The sequence below is a fragment of the Heterocephalus glaber genome, unplaced genomic scaffold, assembly GCF_053883595.1.
Source record: "Heterocephalus glaber isolate CG9 unplaced genomic scaffold, H.glaber_assembly_v1.0 deba00001606, whole genome shotgun sequence".
NCBI lineage: Eukaryota > Metazoa > Chordata > Mammalia > Rodentia > Bathyergidae > Heterocephalus > Heterocephalus glaber.
Window position 1 is genome coordinate 25,891,963 of NW_028258377.1, and position 23,072 is coordinate 25,915,034.

The following is a 23,072-nucleotide window of genomic DNA, read 5'->3' on the forward strand; positions in this document are numbered from 1 at the left end:
TTTCAGTTTAAAAATTTTTGGATTAATTTTCTTACATAGCAAGAATTTTTAAATATTTGGGATGATTGCTTATATAAATCAAATAGGTTGCATAGAGACAAATAATTTAATAAACAGAATTTATGACATGCTGAAGAATGTTTTAGGGCAAAAATTAAATTTTAAAAAGATGTAGTTTGGGGTTCATTTCATACAGTTGAGTTCATGAGAGGAAGAAAACTCTAGACATAAGGGTGATTCTGGTGATTCTATTGTGATAGTATCAAAATATTTCTGGGCAGGCTTTTATTTTTAGCTTGATACCTCTTTCTATATGACCAGTATGATAGTGGTTAAGCACTATGACAGGTTTAAGGACTCAGTGCTACGACAGCAAGCTGTATTTGTGCCTGTCCCATCCAGTAGTCAACAGAAAAGCAAGGTAGTTGCTTTTCTGTCAATATTGTCAGCTGGGGACTGTACTCCTGTAATGCCCTGTCAACTTGATTTACTTATCTAGAAAGATTAGTAGAAGGGGAAAACACCATTTTAATCATTGTCTTGGGAATCGACCTGTTATTTCTCTGTAACCACTTAAGAAACTGGAGCATAAGTACTGATCACTTGAATAAGAGATGTGGCTCAGTTTTCAAGAGAAAAAAATCCCCAATGCAGCAACCAGTCCTGATTTTAGGGTCTTAATTGTGACCTGGGATTAAACCCAAGTCTCAGATAGCAGTGTGAAGTCTTCAGAATTCACCAAGATGTTAAACTTACACCTTGAAATGCATTTAATTACAGTAATTGAATTTTTTTAAATAATGAAGAAAGAAAATCAAGTGCACCAAGTTCATATTTTCTAATTGAAGATAAATAAGTCAGCTTATGTATTCCTAATACTAGATCAAAAATTCATTCTAGAGGTCTCTTTTGCATTTTTTCTCACATTTGAAATGATTATTTGTGGAGCCTTTTAAAGTTGCTGGACAGTGCTTGACTGGAGTAGTGAACAAATTTGTAAAGCTCGCCTTTATATGTAGTTTCTGTAGAGCCCACTGCTGGGTCATTTTAATGGTTGTAAAGATGACTCCAAAGTGTCCTCTGTGAGGAAGAGGCTCTTAAACCAAGAACTGAAAGATGAGAACTAGTCAGCCAGTTGAAGAGCTGGAAAAGAGCATTTAAGCGAGGTGAGCAGCACATCCAAACGTTCAAAGATGAAAAAGTGCAGCTCTGTTTGATAAAAGGCATGGAAAGGAGAAGTAGGAGAACCAACAAATTTAGATGATTCTCCATTATTTATTTACCAAAAACATCTTGGAGGGCATTTTACTGAGTACTTTTAGGTGTACAAAGAACATTAAGACATAGTCCATTTCCTCCACAACAGAAAAAGTTATTATTTCCTTAGTACAGATTTATTCTACAAATTAATGGATAAATATACCATAGCTTTATGCATGTTAATAATACATATCTCAAATTAAATTTGCCTAAGTAAAAAAAAATCTTTACACAAATACACAGATGATTGGACCTTTACACGTATGTAGTCTAACCAGGTGTGGCGGTGCATGCCTATCATCCCAGCACTCTGGGAAGCTGAGGCAGGAGGGTAGCAAGATCCTATTTAGTCTGGGCAACTTAGTGACTTACAGACCCTGTTTCAAAATATGAACAAATGGAAGCTTCCCCCTCTGCCACCCCAAGCTCCTAGGGGAGAGAAGGTGAGCCGCACGGGTGCCAGAAGTACCCCCCCCCCCCCCGTGGAAATGAGAAGATACGTAAACAAGCCTTAAAATATAAACAAATAAGTAAATAAATAGGATTGGGGATTTAGTTCAGTGTGAAGGCCTTGGGTTCAATTCACAGTAAACCACCCACCTTCCAACAAAAGATACAGACATCAAGAAGCTGAGCAACTGCCCTGCAAAACACAAATATTTTTGATTGTATGATCTTAAAATATTATATCTCCTCCTCTATATGACCTCTGGGAAGGAACTTAACTTTCTGGGCTTCAGCCAGATCATCTAAAAAAAAAAAATGAAGGTTTTGTGTGGAAGCTAGCTGTTGATTTAAACTGATTTTGGAATCAAATGATGTAGTTATTATTCAACCAACTATTTTCAAATAATTGCAAAAAAAGGACACAGTTACCAAATGAACTGTGTGTGTCTTCTTGCTGACATTTTATTGAGGAAATAGGAATATTAGATTACACATAACAAAAACAAATATTACTTGCAATCTACTACAGTTTGTCTAACTACTGTGGTAAACCCTTTGTATGACTTCTCTCTTTTAATTCCAAAAAGTGCTTTGTAATGTGGGTTACTATTTTATTCCCATTTTAGAGATGAAGTAGCTAAAGGTTTAAAGATCCTAATGTCGTAGATCCAGTAAATGATGGATTATGCAGTCTGGCTTGTGCTCCTTCCACAATATTGTGTGTCCACAATATCTAGGGAAAGCCCAGTTGCAGACAAATCAATAGATAACTCCTAGACATCTCTTCTGGTACCATCTTTTGGAGGAACTACCTAAGGAGGACATTTTTATAGTCTGAAATGGGTGCTAAGGAGAGAAATGAGTCTTTAAAAACAGAAAAGCTCTTTGACCATAAGGGAAAAAAAGAGAAACCAGGCAGGGTAAGACATCATTTGTTGAGGGTATACTTAGTGGTATGCATTCAATACCACAGTATTGATACCATCGGTTTTACTTACATCACAAGTCTTGAAACAGTCCCATAGAAGGAAGTATGGTTGTCTCCTCTTACAAACAAGGGTGTTAGTCGTTAGTCTTGATGAAGAAAGCAGAACATAACAAGGTTAAGGAATTTGCTCTTAGATGGCTGATAACTAGAACAGCTGACATTCAAACTCCCCTTTCTTAGGATCATAAGCTGGACTTTTTCCACTAAGAGAAACTGAGTTTTAGGCAGGAAGAGAGATGATTTCTAGGTGATTTTTCCTTGTATTTTAAAAACTCCATGTTTTAAATTTAAAAAATTTCTGCACCCATATTTTTCACATGCATGAAATATTGTTGGTATATATTTTTGAGTTTTCTTTATATTTAGCTTGGCTTATTTTAATATATTCTTTTCCTTTGGTTTTTACTTGGCTCCCTATGACCAATGGCTGATTGATGAAAAGTTAACAATTGCCTAGTTACCATATTAAATGGACTTTTATTCTTCATTTTGAAGCAGCTAATTATCATCCCTGTTTGGGAGCAAGGAGAGTTAACCTTGGTAGACCAGTAGAGCCCTTCAAAGAGAAAACAAAGAAGTGGGGTCTCCTGATTTCCTCAGCTCTGAGCCAATCTGACATAATTGCCTGAGGCAGGACTCAAGTACTTGGAGTCTTCACTGATGCACAGCCTCAGAAATAATGATTACAGCAAATCAGGGCTCATGAATATGCAGCTTATTTCTGCTTTGACACACGAGTTATCTAAATTAAAAATATAAAATTATGGATTGCAAAGAGAGTGGCAGGGACTTTTTTATTTTAACAATTGGAAAATATCACTGGAAATGAAGTCTTCCTGCCAACATGAAGCACATAATAATCATGCCAGGAAAAGGATGCTTTTCTAAATGCTTGTTTTAAATAGATTCCCCCCCCCACCACCAAATTCTGTTTAAAGATAGACTACGGAAGCTTTAATTCATGTGATTTTTCTCTTTGTGAATTTCAGTTTCAGGACAATCCATTTTGGGACAGAATCTAACACCATTTCATTCATAAGATGTTCCTATAATCAGCATTTAACCTCAGAAACTCTGGAACAAGAAAATTCAATTTTGGTGCCTTTTCCTTTCAAAGTTCCTTCCTTTTTTCCCCAAGATCTCCTTGTATGTTCCAAGACTTCTCTCTCCAAAGACCCTCCATTCCACCAGCTTGACCCTGCAGACCCTACTCCCTGCTCTACACCTTGTCTCTTTCACCTTCTGCTTCATCAAAATTATTCTTTTGGTTCTATCGTATTCAGAATTTTTGGAGACAATCTGATTTACAAATTTAAGTAGTTATGTTAAAGTTTCATAATTTTTCAGATTACTACTTTCTTTTAACAAGTTAAATTTGCCAACCTCACTTTCAAATGTCTGAGCAGTACCAGGTGGTTACTATGTGGGTAAAATTAACTCAATCACATGGCAACTACCAAATGTAAGAAGACAAAATTACAATAACTTTTTAAACGATGTGTGTGTGTGTGTGTGTGTGTGTGTGTGTGTGTCTATGTGTCTGAGGAAATAACCAGAACAAAGCACAGGAGTTGGTGATACAGAAGAGCATTATACACAGCAGGCATTTTTCCATTTCTTTTTCTATGGTGATATGGCTTAGTGCTATGGTATTCTTTTCTGCTCCATTGGCCATATCTTTCTCAACATAGAGCTTAAGCACCTCTGTCAATGCAAAAGAAATAGCATTTAGGGGTAAAAATCACATATCTTTCTTTAAAATGAACAAACCAAAAAAGGGAAAAACACTTTGGCCCATTCAGTTGGTGACTGGTGCTGGGTTATAAAACTGAGGCAGAGAAGACCCACAGCTGCAGGGGTGGAGTCAGGTTAAGGCTGGGAATTTGGAATGAGTAGAGCAGTTTGTGCGGAACAAGTTTCACAACCAAGAAGCAGCACAAAGGGTCAAATCACAAGGGAATGGAGCACAAAGCAATGCAATACCAATATATTGGTTAGATTGGGAGGTTTGGGAGGATAAGAGGTGCTGAAATTGAGAAGATTCCTTGAGGCTTTGCAGTTTTATTTCTGGTTAAAACATATGCACCTTCAAGTCTTTTCCAAATGTTCACCATCTACTTGTATAACACAACTTGCCCACTGCCACTTTTGAACGTATAGGTTGGCTTTGGCACATCTACCATTGTCTTTTTCTTTCTTTAAAATTCTTATTGCTGCATATAATATACAGAATGAGATTGATTTGTTAATATTTTGTTGTATTGATATACGTGTAGAATATATTTTGATTATGTTCATTCCTATTACCCCTTTATCCCTTTTTTCTCCCTCTTTGTCCCCTTCCTCCTAGGTGGATATTGTTAACTCTCATCAGAGAAATTCACTATCACAGATGGCCAGGAATGTTCTTTTTGTATTTCCAACACAGTCCCACTCCCCACTTCATGCACAAGAAAGAAACATGAACCCTTATAGAACTGAAAGGGAGAATTATGTCAGATGCTGGAGTAAGGCTAGCTTGATTAGTATGTGGTCATGATTAGGAGAGGAAAACCCTAGATTTTCTATGACCTCTTTTCTATAGACCAGTGAAAAGAGAGAAATGGAGATAGTAAGTCTTTTCCATCAAAGATGATATAAACCAGTTTGCTTGAAACTGGTTTTAATTCACAATGACCAGCCAGAGTTGAGAATTGAAACTGTTATCTGGATAATTTAGGGACAAGGGAGGAATCTAATTTTACTGAGTTAAATAGGGAAATTTAGATCTGTATTGTGAAGGTAGTGTCCTCAATTTCTGATTTTTTTACTTTGTCTAAGACGAATAGAAAATGCAATAATAAAAGATTAAAGTTGTTGTCTTAGGTAACATGTTTCTTTTTCATTTCTGACAGGATGTTTCTTGCTTAATGTGTTAGTTTTCTGTGGTCGTTGTAACAAAGTACCACAAACCAGGAGGGCTTATTCAATAGAAGTGTATTGTCTTAACAGTTCGGTTGGTTCAAAGTCCAAGGTCCAAGTACTGGGGTGGTAGGTTCCTTCTGAGGGCAGTGTGAGAGACTGTCTCATGACTCTCAGCCGGCTTCTGTTGGTCTGTTGGTAATCTTTGGTGTTCCTTGGCTTGGAGAACCCTCACCCTGCTCTCGTCCTTCATCTTCACAAAACATGTTCTCTGTGTGTCTGTCTCTAAATTTCTACTTTTTATAAGAAAGTCAGTCATATTAGATTAGAGCCCACCATAGTGTCCTCATTTTAACTTGATTAACTCTGCAAATGGCCTGTCTTCAGACAAGGTCACATTTTGAACTAATGGGGTTTAAGACTTCAACATTTGGATTTTGGTGGAGGGAGGGGAGGACAAACCCATAATACTTAATGTGTTGCATAGATCCCTGATGTATCCACTGAATACATAATTATAAACTTTTATCACATAGTCAAAATGCCAAGGCTTTCATTAAGAGAGTTTAGTTGAATAACATTTTCAAATATACTTTCCTCTCTCTAACTTGAAATGAAAGAGTCAGAATTTATCAATATCTATCCAGCATTGTGTTGGAGCTGGGTAGTAATCCCTTTTCCTATTTGGGAAACAGGATTGGATGGACAGCTGGCTTCAGAGTCTGCACGAAGAGTACATAATCCTACTTATATAACCCATCGTGTTTGCAAAATCTGCACTGCAGTTTTAGGGAGGGAAATGAGATGTTTGGAAATAAATTCTGCTGTGCAGGAGTGGAAAATTTATCTCCTTTTCACATTATTTTTCTTGTCTACATTTTTATTTTGCATTCTTAAGAGGTACATACACTTGCTGGAGTGTTTTGCCTCTGCTTGCACGTGTCAGAAATGCAGAAGTGGTGAGTTACGTTGTGAGGGCTTCACTGACCTTCTGTACCATATGAAAGTTATTCAGCACCACCAGGATTATGATTTCATAAAGTCTAGAGTACATTGGGCTAGATGGAGGTGAAGTGAGGAAAGAGATCAATTAGGAATGAAAAGCTACGCAGTCCTTAAAATTAGAGAGGTTTAGCGGAACATGGTGGTGCTTGACTATAATCCCAGTACTCAAGAAACTGAGACAGGAGGATTGTTGTGAGTCCAAGGCCAGCCTGGGCTACATAGTCAGTTCAATGCCAGCCTGAGCTACATAGTGAGACCCTTTTTCAGAGAAAAAGAGGTTCAGTGTTCAAATTGATTGTAATTTTGCAAAGTCAGTCATTATATCCATGTGCTGGAAATCTGTTTTTATTTTTCTTGTTGTTGTTCGTGTTGTTTTTAATCAAAAACAGTACTTTCAGGCTGGGGATTTAGCTCAGTGGTTCCATTTCCTGCCTTGCAAGCACAAGGTCCTGAGTTTGATCCCCGGAACCAAAAAATAAAAAACGCAGTACTTTCATCTTGCTTCTGATTTATAGCTCCATCCCCCATTTTTTTTTTTGCTAGACAGAGTCAGTCCTTCATTACAAGTGGTTCTGCTGGGGCCACTGATTATACAAACAGGCATTTTGGGGGCAGTGGTGAATCATGTTACCCAATCAACTGAGAACAATGATTGGACTAAGTGTGGGTATATGAAAAAGCTGGCTAATCAGAGACTTGCCCTGGTATTTTAATACTAGTAAGGAGAGGCTGGGGAGAAGAAACTTTCACTTTCCTCTGGGTTTACAACAACAACTTGGTCCTGTCTAAAGTCATAACCTGCTCAATGTTTTATGGCAGCAACTTCTGAATCATAGGAAGGAATGATAACACTCAGCCAACACACAGAGGAAGAGGGAGAGGGAGAGGGGAAGGGAAGGGGAGAGAGGGAATATTAAAATATCATTTGTATTCTTAGAGAAGGTCAATTTCACGGGTCAATAAAGTTATTCCATTGCTAAAGCTGGTTTCAACTGGCATTCTGTCCATTGCAACAGAAATAGTCTTTTTCTAATATAATTTATAAAAAGAAAAAGCAATAATACTTATATTAAAAGTTCAAGGCATCTGTTTGCACTGGCAAGGAAAACTTTCTGCAAGTAGCAGTATTTGAAAGGTATTATGAAATATGGTATTTTTATAATGTTATTTTTAAAGCTGTAGCCAATATTTTATAATGTAGTTACTCTTTCTTTCCTGTCATCACCTAAGATTTTAATTCTCTATTCATCCTTATGTCTTCTCATAATTTTGAGGGAACTTCAGACCAGTCTGGGGTTCCCTGAGAGAATTCTTTAAGCTTATTCTATGTACCATCTGTGTTATTTCTTATTTTCCATTTTTCCTTTCCCATCACCTAAGATACCACTGTTCTTGTGAACTCTTCTCCAGTTTGTTTAGCTGAAAATGAAGTTGTGCCCATGTCACATAGAACCCTCTGTTCTAATGATACCAATCCCATTCTCTATTCTGTTATGCATTTCAGTGTTGTATAATAAACCACTCCAAATTAATGACTTAAAACAACTACTATTTCATTATTCTCATTATTTTCTTGATCAAGCATTTGAATCAGACTTAGTTAGGAGTGTGTCTTTCCTTGCCTGGTGTTGACAGAGGCCTCTTGATGCTGTTGAGCTGGTCTGGTCCAGGAGTTCTAAGAGTGCTTCCATTACCTGCCAGGCACCTTGGAAGTTGTTGCTGGTGTCTCTTGACTACTTGGGTTCTGTTTTCTCATTTATTTTGGGTTTATGTTTTAAAAATATTTTTTTCCTATTATTTTAGCAAGGCTTGAAGTGGGAGCATATATTCAATCTGGCATTTTTACCTGCAAGTGTCCAAAATCTAGTTTACAAAGTACTTTAGGTTTAGATTCTATTTCCTGTTTGCAACACCATTGCTCTTTTAGCTTTTAAGACAGGAAAAGTGAAAACAAACAATATACCCAGTTTGGTTATCAAGCCTTTTTGACTGCAAAGAAAAGAAACCTATTCGAGCCAGTGACGGTAAATATCACACTTCTTTTCCTGTACATCCTCATCAGCTGCCAGGTCTTTGAGGGTTGCTTCAGGTACATCATGTAGATTTTCTTGATTCTTGCAATCCAGTTGTTTCCCTGGGTTCCCAGATAAAATGCAAGATGCTCTGTTGAATTTCAGATGTAGAACAATTTTTAGTAATGTTTCAAATATGTCAAAGAATATCATAAAATTATTATTTGTCTGAATTTCAAATTTATCTAGGCCTCCAGTATTTTGTTGGCTGAATTTCGCAAGTTTAGTTCATTCTTACAAAGACTGGCTGGTTTTTATGAGAAAATGCTCTGCATTTTAAATAACTCCCCATTATGAATTCTTCCCCATTTCAGTCCTTTACCATCAAATGAATAATGATTTAGTTTTCATTTACTATTTGTAAATCTGGAATTATTTTTTAGCAAAATCCTAAAGCAAAGGGAATGTTGTCTCTTTTCTTTTTAACTTCATACTTTCACCACATGTAAGCTGACTTGGGTAATCTTCATAAAGTTTTCCAGTAATGCCATTATTGTCATACCTTGTAATCAAAGTAGTAGCTGTCATTTTCTGAGCTGTGACTATGTGCCAGGCATATTGCTAAATGCTTTATTTGTGTTATTACATTAAATCCTCATACTAACAACAGGTATATATAGTATATTCTATATATAATATATAGAATAAAATTATTTTACAAGTTGAGAGACCTGCAGTTCACAAAGCTTAAGCATCTTGCCTAAGGCTAGTTAATAAGTGATTCAAGGGGTGGTGGAGCAGTAGTGTCCCAGTTTGTTCCTGAGAGTAGTTCTGTTGGAAAAAGAAGGATGAAAATGTTACTCTAGTCCACTGCAATTTTTTTTTTTTGGTGCTGGGGAATCAATGCTGGGTGTTCTACCACTGAGCTAAAAGCCCAGCTCTTTGTTTTTTATTTCTTGAGCTGGGGTCTCACTTTGTTCCTCAGGCTGGCCTCCAACTTGTGATCCTCCTGCTCAGCCACCTGAGTAGTTGGGATTAGAGGTGTGTACCATCACGCCGGCTAGCCCATTGCATCTTACTGTAAATGTGTTAGTAAGTTTTCTTTTCCCATAGCCTTTGGGTTTTTATTTTGCACTCACCATGGAGAAACCCATGTCTCCAAGTTGCTTGCCTCTTGTGCCTTCATGACACTGGACGAACTCTCCGGTCCTTTTATTGCTCATTTTTGTACTCTTGTTGGACAGATTCAGATTCCAAAATAGAAGAGAGCTAGTAAACCCAGCAGATATTGACTTAGATTTCATCCCTCCGAATGTGACTTGTTCTTCTTTATGTAGAACAATGTGGTTCTACAGTGTAGGACAAAACCTGGATGAACTCACTAGATTCACGGTTCAAAGCATTTGCTTCAGCTTTGAGAAAGCAGGCCAGAAGCTAATGCTTGTTTACACAGTGACTCAGCCTGGGATTAGGTAACTGGTCTGTATTCTCTTCACTTCCTTCCTTAGAAAAAAAAATAAATTTTTACACTGGAGTGATTGCAGCACTTGGAGTTCCATGTAAAAATTTCAGATGTTATTGTTCTGCATTTTAAATAACGCCCCGGTATGAATTCTTTCCCATTTCAGTTCTTTACCACTAAAAGAAAAAAAAAGATTTAGGTTTTATTTCTGAACTCTGTCACCTAGGTACCTCTCCAGTCTATATGTATTTATATAAATTAGCCTGCTGTGGGACACTATTTGCTAGCTCTTTCTAATTTGGGGCTGTGATTGAAATTGGGAGAATAGAAGACTCTGGGAAGTCTGTAAACCAGAGGACATTAAATTGTATCGAATGAGTGGGAAAATCGGGCTTCTTTATAATGGGTTGAATTACTGTGTTGAATTACCAGAGGCAATCTGAATCTGTCTCTACTTTCAGGGACATGCTGCAAAAAATGCTTAAGATAACTTAGGCTTTGGCACAAGTCAGCTGTGTGACTGAGCAACTCATGTGACATCATTGGATTTTGGTTTTCTCATTCCCAAATTAAAAGACTTGGTTTAGTTCAATATCTCTCTAACTTCAGTTATCTGCATGCACTTTATTTTAAAAATGACATCCCATCTTGTAGATGTGATATAATAATATGGAATAATAATATCAAAGTATTATTTTAAAAAAAGCCTTTCTTGCTAACTTTCTCTGTCTCTCCTTTCTTTTATGTGAGCTGAGTGTGTGAGCAACAGCAGTCAGGCGTGAAGAGTGGTGAAGACAATGTCCAGGAGGGGACAAGCTAGAGCCTAGGGAGAGGCCAGGCCAGAGGAATTTAGTTCTGAGGGAAAAGCCAAGGGAGAATTTGTGGGAATACGTGAAAGACAGAGATGGGCTTATGGAAATTTGTTTTGAAAAGAAGTTTGGGCCCGGGCACAGATGGGAAGAAATCTAGGGAGTTGGAAGATCTAAGACTAAAGATGGTGTGAGTTGAAACAGTGGCTGATGAGAGAGGAATGCTAGAGAACCAGTCCATCTTAATACACTGTGTACTTTACCTCAGCCACCTTTTTTCCAAAACCCCAGTCTGCACAGGCCTACACCATCTTCTGGCTCTCTGGTGTCTTAGCCATCACCCTTGTAGCCCCTCTATAGGGAAGGGCTGACTGAGAAACACAGTGTGGGAGTTGATGTCTATGAAGAGAGCTGAGAAAGTGAAGAGTAGCGGGAGTTCCAAATTTAAGCTCCAAAGAACCTACCATTTCTATCCTGCTATTTCCTTCCAGACTGTTGTCAATGACTGAGGGGGAAAAGATGGTTAATGAAAAAGGCCAACTTGAGGAGAGAATGATAGCACTGCCTATTCTCCCAGCACTCTTGGAGGCCGAGACAGGAGGACCACAAGTTCAAGTCCAGCCTGGGCAAGTAAGAGAATTAGCAAGATCCTGTCTCAATATAAAAAAGGAAAAAGGCTGGGAATGTAGCTCAGTTTAACCCCAGTACCACCAAACACCCCCAAAAGAAGAAAGAAAGAAAAGAAAAGGCCAACTTGTAGGCTCCTTGCTCTTTTCATTCACTTTTATAAACTTTAAAATCTGTAGAAAAAATGACTTGTGTATATTTATTTTTTGGCACTTCTCTTTATAATCATTATTTTCAAGTAACCTAGTTTTGTTTTCATTATGCTCTTACAATCAAGCAACAAGAAAGCAAATTTAGGAATTGAAGAATGACTCAAATATAACTTGAACTTGCTAGTCATTAGTCTCCCACTAGCTTTTCTGTAGATGATACCTCTGATATGTAACTTATGATGATAATGGTTGCCTAGGTTACTTTTCAGGTACTTGAAGAACTTTTTATAGCTGAAACTATTGACTCTTCACTTGGGCCTGTAAGGGCATCTGATGGGTGAGCTACTGATGTCAGGAGGCGAAGAATACCATCCCTGAGATCATGCTAATGCTGCCATTTCCTGAGCATGATTCCCATGAAGAGCCATGAAGATTGAATACTCATTTGCAGACCACCAATTACTTCACATCCAGTCACTTTAACCCCATGTTGAACAGCACTCTGCTTCTTTATTCCACAAATATCCCTAAACCTAACCTTGGGGATGGAGGTTTGAGGCATGGGTCTCCCCAGCTGAACTCAGGTGTTTTGTGAATAAACTCTCTTTTGCAAAACTGGTTGTTTTGGTGATTGACATACTGTGAGGCGGGCAAAATGGGCTTGGTGTGGTAACATTATCATGTTGTGAATTTGAATTACAAGTTCAATTTGGCAAGCTCTTCTTAAAAAGTAAAGGTAATGGTTGTCAAATATCTATTCGTTTTGTACTTGACTATAGATCAAACATCCCTAGTATGAACATACCAGATCTTAACTGCTACAAGTAGAAAATTGTATACCTGACCTCATGTGATGGGTCAAAGTCAAAAGGGAGGTATACTAAAAATATTGTGTAAAAATTACATGTGTATGAGAGGTAAATGAAAAATAAATGGATTTTCTGTGTAGATTTGGGTCCCATCCCTAAGATATTTCATTATGCACATACAGAATTCTAAAATCTGAAAAAATATGAAATGTTATTGGTCCCAAGCTTTTCAGATAAAAGATATTCAGCCTATACTTAGAAATTCTAATGTCAGAGTCACTTAGTACGCTACCAATATTCAGCTGACTCTATTACTATGGGAACTACTAGTCAACAAATATTAATTGTTTACTCTTGAGAAAGGATTTTTATGAATTTGAGCATACAGTTGCTAGAGATAAGGGCCCTGGCAGTGAAAGGCAGTACAGCCCCAGGGACATAATTCACAGGGGCTCAGATGTTATACTGCTGCCCAAGGGTAGGCAATGTGGTTACATATTGTTGGTTGAAATATTTATTTTTATAGTTTAACAATTAAAGTTTCAAAATTTTGAGTTTTATTCCACAGGGCTTTTGTAAACAATGATATTTTGTATTTGGAAGTTTATTTCAAGGAAAGTTCATTCACTTCAACATAGAAGCAGGGATTTTATAGCCTGAAATGAAAATCATGAAGAATTCAAGAGCAATACTTTGTTTCAAATTCATCTTTCACTTCTTAAGCTAGTCAAGATTAAAAAAAAGAAAAAAAATGATTTTATAAAGTTTCTCAAAATTCTAAATCTGTGTGTGATTATTTCCTTCGTAAAGCAAGGCAAGAAATCAGAAGCATTTCTAAAAACTTTAAAACTTCAGCATCAAATCATATTCTCTTCCAAATCTGAAATTTTTAATATGAAATTATTGACAGGTTGGTTCATTATTTGCAATTAAGAAAGACTATGCATATTGAGTAATAAAGGTAAATAATTGCATCTTTATTTATTAAGATAATTAACCATTACTCAGATATTTCAGATTTAAACCTGATTAGGATTATAGTGAATTATCTCTGCTATGTTCCAACATAAATAATTATTTTACTGATTGCTTAGAGTCCACCAAAAAAATATATACATCATGGAAAGAAAAACTTGTATAAATATTTTAATACTAATTTATTGAGACATCATGATATTAATACAAGTTACTGCTGGCCTCTACAATTACAAGAGGTGGACAAAGTAGTGACCATTAACTTCCAGATATTTATTAGTATGGCAAATTGCTGAAGTGTGTCTACATTTTTTGGTGGACTCTCTCTCTCTCTCCATATATCTATATATACATATATATATATATTTCATATATCTCCTCCATTTTAAAAACACAATTTTATAATCAGCTTATGTAAAGAGGGGTAACACTGTATGTGAAAAATATCTCCGCTTGTAAAAACAGTTTAAGAATCAAACCAACAGATTAAAAATGGTGGAGTAAAGACTGTACAGGCTCTCTAAAACCTGTAATAGAGGCACCTGGAAAGCAAAATCTTAGGGAAGAGAACAAGAAGTAGAGCTCTGGAAGTCAAAAAAGAGCTGAATTGCAGAGAAACTGAAGACAACATAAGAGAAAAAACAAGGCAACCTTGATTGCTAACCCCAGCTCCCAGAGAGGAGATCCTGTCTCTGCAAACACACGGTAAGCTTAGAGAGTGTGGACAGCCCCTGGGAGAAGCAACAGACTGGTAACACTAGCCCCAAGAAAAGCCCATGATATTGTAAGTTGCAAATACTGAGGAATTTTACTCTGAAAGTGACTCCTCCTGCATGGCAGACTAGAGTTGGAGAAGAAATTCACTGCAGTATCTGCCATATTTGGGAGTGTATAATTAGAAACCATTTTGGGAAGGGATCTATTGTTTAAGACTATAATTAGAAGTCACAGACCACCATCATTTTGTGCTCTTGGGGGTCCTCCTACCACAAGAGACATAGGAGGCAGAGCAGTGGTGGGCTAGTTGCAGGTCCTCTGAGAAGTTTAAGTAGCAGTGTGCTCAGGTTGTGAGAGACATGGCAATCCCAGCCTCTGGGTGCTGGGTGCTGACATTAAGTCCAGTGACTGCTTAACACACTTGTTGCCTACTTCCAGCACAAAGTTCAGTGGTCTGTTTGCTTTTCCCACCAATGTGATCAGGGAAATGCCTCAGCTTGGACAGTTGCCATGGCCAGGGGTGTACGGACAGAGAGACCTCTGGAGTAACCCCACAGGCCATAAAAATAGTCAAAGATAACAGTGTCTTGGAATGCATAGAAGCACAAACACTAAGAGCCACTGGAGTGAATACAGTTGTGAGGCAAATCGCACACCATTAACTGATGGACCATGCTCACTGGGAAAGATGGGGTAAGACTCAGCATTCACACAGTAAAAAGTTGGTGTGGAAACAAAATAGGCCCTAGTTGTGACTCACTATCCCCTGTCCATATCTGATGGATTCCAGTATCACAGTCCTGAAAAGAAACCACTCACCTAAACACATGTAGGAGTTTTTCGGACTCATTTCTTTTTATTTTTTTAAATGCTTTTTTCTCTCTCTTTTGCTCTTGTTTTTATTCTTTCCCTGCTTATTTTCATTTTCTTTTTCTTTTTTGTCCTTTTCTCTTATTTTTACCTAATTTCATTAACTTTTGTTTTTTAATTGGATTAAAAAAATCTGTTTCTTCTCATCTGCCTTCTCTTTCTTTTTCAAATTTTATTTTCTTCACTTTCCCCTTACTCCACCACCTCCTGTTTTATTGTTATTACTATCAGTCTTTACTGATTTTTAGGTATTTACTCTATGGCAGTGATGGTAAACCTTTTAAAGCTTTCAATGATACCAACAGTGCACTGCAGCATATGTGCTTTAGGTTCGCCACACTGCTTTGTGATATTATTTTTGAATTCTCTTCTATTCTAAATGTTGGTATAGTTATTGATTTAGTAGATAATTTATTATATGCCAATATTTGGTTTATATTTGTGTTTACCTTATTGCAGATCTCTTTCCTATTGTTAAAGATGATATAGCTGTTATTGGTTCTTATAGTATGGAAATAAGCAGTTAGTCTTTGACCCTATTATTATTGCTGATTTATTTTCTATTATTAATGGAGAAAGTTGTTGATTTCAATTGTTTTTTACTGTATGACAATATCTGGTTTGTGCTCGTATTGTCAACATTAATGTGGTTTGTTTTCTCCTCTCTGTTTTTCCTTTTTGAGGTACTGGGGATCAGACCCAGGACCTTGTACTTGTGAGGCAGGTGCAGCACCCCTGAGCTAAATCCCCCAGTCCAGTTTTCTCCTCTCTGAGTGGTATTGGGAATCAAGTCCTCAGAAGAAGGTTGGACACTATGGAGACCCTCAAATACTATGCTGAATAGGTTGAAGAGGAGTATAATCACTAATCCAAGGACACATCACTGGGAGACAGAACCTAATGAAAGAGATCTCCAAAGTAGTGGCAGAGTTTCTCTACACTAATTGATCTTCAACCCACAGCCCCCAAACAATAAAAACATGAGAAGGCAGGGCAGCACAATGCTCCCTCAAACCCCAACTCAAAAGCTGATCCTGCAGTAGAGGAAGCTACTGTATAGGCAAAGAACCAAGGAACTAAATGGTCAAAAGGTTTGAAGAGATAAAAGAAGAAACATAAGCAAATACAAAAGACATTGAGCTCAAAAAGAATTTAATTAAATGGATACAGTATTTTACCAATAAAGTGTCCAGTGAACTTAAAGAGGAAACAAACAGTAAACTAATTGAGTTAAACAAGATGATACAGGACATGAATGACCACTTTGGAAGATAATTAGAACATATGAAAAAAAAAGCAACCAGAGCTAGAGATGATATGAAAAATTCAGTGGAAAACATGAGTAGCTAACTTAACTAATGTGAAGAGAGATGTCATAAATAGACAATAAGGTTGATATAGTAGATCATAAATTCAACGATACCCCAAAACAAGACACCATGCTAGGTGGATTCAACTATTGCATTACTAAAAAAAAAGCCTCTCAGAATTATAAGAATAAAGGAAAAATTAGAAGACAACTCAAAAGGAATAAAAATGACTGAAATCATAGAAAAATTTCCAAATCTAGGGTAATAAGGCAGTATTCAAGTCAAGCAGCATATAGAACCCTAAATAGTGATGACCAGAAAGGACTTCTCTATAACACATCATAATCAAAATTCCAGAAATTCAGTAAAAGAAGAGAATACTAAAAGCTGTTTGAGAAAAATGGCAAATAACCTATAAAGGCAAGCCCATCAGAATAACCACAGACTCCTCTGCACAAACCTTAAAGTCTAGGAGAGCCTGGTGTGAATTTTTTCAAGCCTAAAAGAAAATAATTGTCAACCCAGACTTTTATATCCTGAAAAATGAGCCTGCAAAATTGATGGAGCAGTAAAGACTTTCCATGACAATAAAATCCTAAAGAAATACATGAATACTAAACCAGCATTGTAGAAAATACATAAGGGAATCCCAGACAGAGACATAGAGGACACTACCACCAATGAGCCCAAAAGGAAGTATACATTTAACTGGAAGAGTAAACAAAAGGGGAGAAAAAAAGTAATCAGCACTGACACAAAAATAATGCAAGAATGTATTCAACAAACATCTTATAATAATAGCTACCAATGTCAATGTTCTCAACTCTCAATCAAAAGGCACAGACTGGCAGATCTGTTAAAAAAAAAAAGAATGCAACCATATATTACCTATAGGAGGCACACATTATCCAAAAAGAAATATATAGATTGAAATTGAAAGGATGGAAAATGAAATTCTACTCAACTGGCACCCTAAAGTAAGCAGGAGTAGATATCTTGTTTTCAGACACAGAAAACTTGAAGCCAAAAATCAATCAGAAGAGACAAAGATGGCTACTACATACTGATAAGGTGCATGATTCAACAGAAAGAGATAACAGTTGTAAATATGTATGCAGCAAATGTCTGCAAACCCTGTTTTTTTTAAATTAGTGCTACATGTTTGTCATACATAATGGTAATATTTATCATAGGGAATTTGTTCCTGTACATAATATATCTTTTTTTTTTTTTTTTTTGGTACAGGGGATCAAACTTGGGTCCTTGCGTTTGTGCAGCAGATGGCGAAACCACTGAGCTAAATCCCAGGCCCCAACATAATATATCTTAATTCTTATTTCCCATTCCCCCCTTCCCTTCAATCTTTCATCCCTACCCAATTTACAAAAGCTTTGTTTCCATTGTTTCCTTCCAGTCTCTTTTCAAAATCCCTTTTCCCTTCCTTTCTTCTCTTGTTCTCCTTCCCATTTGAGCATGTTCTTCCTGCTTCCAAATATCCATCCTCCATTTTGCTCCTTATTTGCCCTTTGGGTTCCTCACACAAGAGAAACAATGCAATATTTAAACTTGTGCACACTCAACTTCATAAAACAAAAACCGCTGAATTTGAAAGGACAGATAGACACCAATGCAGTCATAATGGGGAACTTCAATACATCACTCTCACAATTACACGGGTCAACTAGACAAAAAAATCAACAAAGAAACATTACTTAACAGCAATCATACTTAACAGAAATCTACAGTTTTTTTTTAATCCAACGAGAAAATACACTTTTTTCTCAACACCACACAAAACTGTTTCCACAATAAGCCATATCTTAGGCCATAAAGCATGATTAAATAAGTACAGAAGAATTGAAATAATCCCCTGCACACTATGGGATCATAGCAGAATGAAGCTAGAAATCAACAGCAATAAGTCACAGTAACTACACCAACAGAGGTTATATAATATATTATTGAATAATCAATCATCACAGAAGAAATCAGGGAAGAAATGAAAAAGTTCCTAGAATCAAATGACAATGGAAGCACAACATACCATAACCTATGGGACACGATGAAAGCAGTTCTAGAACGAAGGTTATAGCTATAAATGGACATATAAAAGGAAGAGGCAGATACCAAATAAATAATCTAATAATGCATCTCAAGGTCTTAGACAAGAATCATCCAAATTTGAAACTCACAGGTGGAAAAAAATGTAAAGATCAGAGCAGAATTTAATGAAAAGGCTAAAAATACAATAGAAAGGACCAGTGAATGGAAGAGTTGGTTTCTTGGAGATGGAGGAGACAAGAGGGAGGGGAGGGTAAGGGGAAGGAAAAAAGATCAAGATGGGATATGTGTATGTACCAGTTCCTTCAAGATGAATGCATTTGCCATGCATCACAAAAATACGTTAGTAAAAATTTGAGAAATAAATTATCAAATCAGGTCAATGGTAATTTACTAATGCAGTTATCAAAAGTATAGAAATATTACTCCTTAATGAGTGATTTATTTGATCCTAAATTGGAAAAGTTCCTAGAAACCGAAAAAGTAAAGAATAGAGTGGGAAAAAATAGTGCAGTCAGAATAAAACAAGAAACAATAACACCAAATCAAAAAAACCTACCCCTGAACTGGATTATGCTATTGGCCTTATTTTGCTTCTTTGTTATAGAAAGTGGGGCTAAATGGCTAATTCAGTTCATTGTCAAATATCTGATCCATAAAGTTAACTCCATATCATCAGTAAACCATTTGATAAGTAGAAAATCTGAAAAATTTTTTTTTTAATCAGTACCAGATTCCTGTTTTGAAGAATCTTTGTCATGTAATGAGGCAACCAGTCTATTCATTAGTAAATTGAGCCATTATCTGGTGACCTGAGCGATGTAGACAATCATGATTGGATTTCTATTAGCAGGTGAGAATTTTCAAGGGTCATGAGTTCACTTTCACTGCATAATGATAAAGCAGTTTTCTCACAAGCTAATGTTCATAGAAGTGATTGCTTCTGAACATTTCTGACCTTGTGCAATCACTGTGGTCAAATATAAAACATAGTCATTATAGGTTATTAAGTTGCCTTTTAAAATTATTTAAAAAATTAATACTTATATTCAAAGTATTATTATGATATTAAAAGCCATTTCCTTGGCAAATCATCCTGCCATTGAACAAAAAGCAAAACAACCCTAGAAATATTTTAGAAAAGACCTTGGTATCCAGTCATTCAGCTACCTTAGTTCACTGATAAGGGAAATGAGTATGCAGAGATATTGTTGTCCAAGGTCATCCAGAATGACAATTCAAACCCAGTTCTTTTTTTTTGAAATTGCCTTCAAAAACACAAAAGAAAACCACTCAGTAAAGTAGATAAACATTGTTTTAGAGCAAAATGGAATAATATTATTTATCACTTTACTCATGAGACTTGCTTCCAAATTGAGGCTTAAGTTATAGTTATGAAACAAATTATTGAACACATACAGAAGGAGAGACAGAAAGATAATGGTCACTAACATTTCTATCATGCAGTTTCCACATTATACACATCTTGCTAGTATTGTGGTGTTTCCTACTACTGCTACTATATTGTTTTTCCTGGAATGTATTTTATATTTTAAAGAAAGCCCCAAATATTGTGCTAGCTAACTTGAATTACTAGTTTATTAAGCATCCATAACAGAGAGAGACTTCTTAAGTGGATGCACACTGCTATTATTATATTAATTTACATTAATTTTTAACATTATTTAATATCGAGTCCATTTTCAGTTTCCTTGAGTGCTTCAAAAATTAGTTTTAGACTTTTTGTGAGGGTCTAAACAAGGTGCATTTGGATTTTATATTCTTTTTTTTTTTTTTCGTACTGGGGATTGAACTCGGGTCCTTGCGCTTGCTAGGCAGGCGGCAGAACCACTGAGCTAAATCCCTGGTCGGATTTTATATTCTTAAGTCAATCTACAATAGTCTCTTCCTCTTTAAACTTTTGTAAAGAATGTTATCTATTTTATTTACTGAATAAAACAAAACTATTGCCTTGTAGAATGTGCTGCATTCCAGATGGGCTTATTGGTTTTTTCTGATGTTGTGTTGTTTAACTTTTTCTGTACCCTCCATCTTTCTTATAAACAGAATGTTAGAATTTTGGAGTCTTGAATAAAATTAGCACCCCCATCCCCTTAAGCAAATGTATGGTATTTTTTATGCCATTCCCTGATGAGACACATCATTTTCTTTCTTTTTTCTTTGTTAAATTATTTTATTGGTACATTTTAGGTATACAACACAATTACATTTCTCATTGGGAATTGTACCTTTACATAATGCACTTTGGTTCTTATTTTTTCCCCATTCCTAGCCCTCCCTTTACCCCCTCCACACTTCCCTATTTACAAAGACTTTATTTCCATTTTTTCCATTTCTCATCATTTTTCCTTGCCCTTCTTTCCTTTCCCCTGCCATTCCCACTACCCCTACCCCTTTGGACCTTTTCTTCCTATTTTACATTATCGATTATTCATTCTAATCATTGGTACATTTTAGGTATACAATATAATGGCATTCATCATTGGAAATTTGCACCTTTACATAGTCTCTCTTGGTTCTTATTTTTCACCCTTGCCCAGCCCTCCCTTCAACCCCTCCAGTCCTCCCTATTTACAAAAATTTTGTTCCTATTTTTCCATTTTCTCATATTAATCCCATTCCCTTCTATCCTTTCCCCTAACCCTCCCACTTCCTTCCCCTTTGCCCCTTTTCTTCCTATGTCACATTACCTATTATACATTTTAGTCCTTATTTACACTTTCAGTTTCTCACACCAGAGAAACTATTTGGTATTTATACATGTGTGTCCTATTTATTTCACTTAAGAGTATCGCTTCAATGTGCATCAATTTAGCTATAAATGTCTCTAATTTCTCATTTTTAATGGCAGAGTAGTACTCCATTTTATTAAAAAACCACATTTTCTTTATCCAGTCTCCAGTTGATGGGCATTTGGGCTGTTTCCAAGTTTTAGCTATCACAAACTGTGCTGCTATGAACATGGGTGCACATATATCACTGTGGTATGATTCTTCTAATTTTTTTGGGAAGATCCCCAGCAGTGGAATAGCGGGGTCAAATGGGACTTCCAGTCCTAGTTCTTTGAGGTATCTCCATACTGATTTCCACAGTGGTTGCACCAGTCTACACTCCCACCAGCAGTGGAGCAGGGTTCCTCTTTCCTCACAGCCCCGCCAGCATTTGTTATTGGTTGATTTCATGATAGCAGCCATTCTTTCTGGGGTGAGGTGGAATCTCAGTGTTGTTTTCATTTGCATCTCTCCAATGACCAGTGATGTTGAACATTTTTTCATGTATTTATTTGCTATTTCTACTTCTTTGTGTGAGAAATGTCTGTTCATTTCAGATGCCCATTTTCAGATTGAGACTTTAAATTTGGGAGGTCTGATTTTTTTTAAGTTCTTTATAGATTTGAGATAGTAGACCTTTGTCTGAGAAAAAGCAGGTGAAGATTTTTGCCTACATTGTGGGTTAGACACACCATTTTCAATGTTCCTCTTTCAGATGGTATGATCCTGATTTATTTTTTTTTATTGAATTCTTTTATTGGTACATTGTAGGTATACAACACAATTACATTTCTCATTACTCTTCATCTGTCCATTAAACTTTGAAATCTAGTCCCCACCAAAATAGTCTGGCAATAAAATGACACAACTGGGATAGGATTGGCAAGGTAGAAGCAAAATCTTTATATGTAGATGAAATGATCATCTACAGAGAAAATACTAAGAAACCTCTAGGAGCCCCTAGAACTTGTACTTGAATTTAGCAGGATTAGAAAACACAAGGTATATATAAAAATTCAGGCCTATGTATACTTGCTATAAATGAAGAATTGGATATTGAAATTTAAAAGTTATGTAGGAGTACAAAGGACATAGAAAAATTAAAAACAAAAACAAAAACAGTGTTGGAAGATGTTTAGTACTTAATTTTAAGACTTCTAAAGCTACAGTAATCAAGGCAGTGTTGGTGTAAGCAAAGACATATAGATCATTTGACTAAAACAGAGAATCTAGACATAGAACCACACATATATGGTCCCCTGAGTTTTGAAAGATTATTTAACATTAGCATTTTATAGAATATAAACTCAATTCAAGAGCCGAGGAAGAGATACTGTTTTCAGCAAATGGCACTAGAACACCTGGTATCCATATATAAAAAATTAACCTCAACCCTTTTTTTCCATACATAAAAATAACTTGAAGGGATCTATGAACTGAAATAAGAAAGCCTAAGAGTATAAAACTTTAAAAAGAAATTATAAGGGAAAATATTTATGAATTCAGGGTAGGCAAGAACTACCTAGGATACCAAAAACATGATGTATAAAAGAAAAAAATTGATAAATGAGATTCCATCAAAATTTAGAACTTTAAATGACATCATTAAAATTAAAAGTAGTCCTTAAACAGACCATATTTACAATGCATCTAACCTATGACCAGAATATATAAAGAATTCTTAAAGCTCATTAATAGACAACCCAATTAAAATGTAGACATAAGAAGATGATAAATAGCCAGTATAGAACAAGGAATGGTGTGCAACTCTAAAATCAGAAAAATACTAATCAGTACAATAATAAGATTGAATTCTACACTCATTAGGGAGATGAAGTTCAAAGTTTTAAAAGCCTTGTCATGACCTTTTCTTTT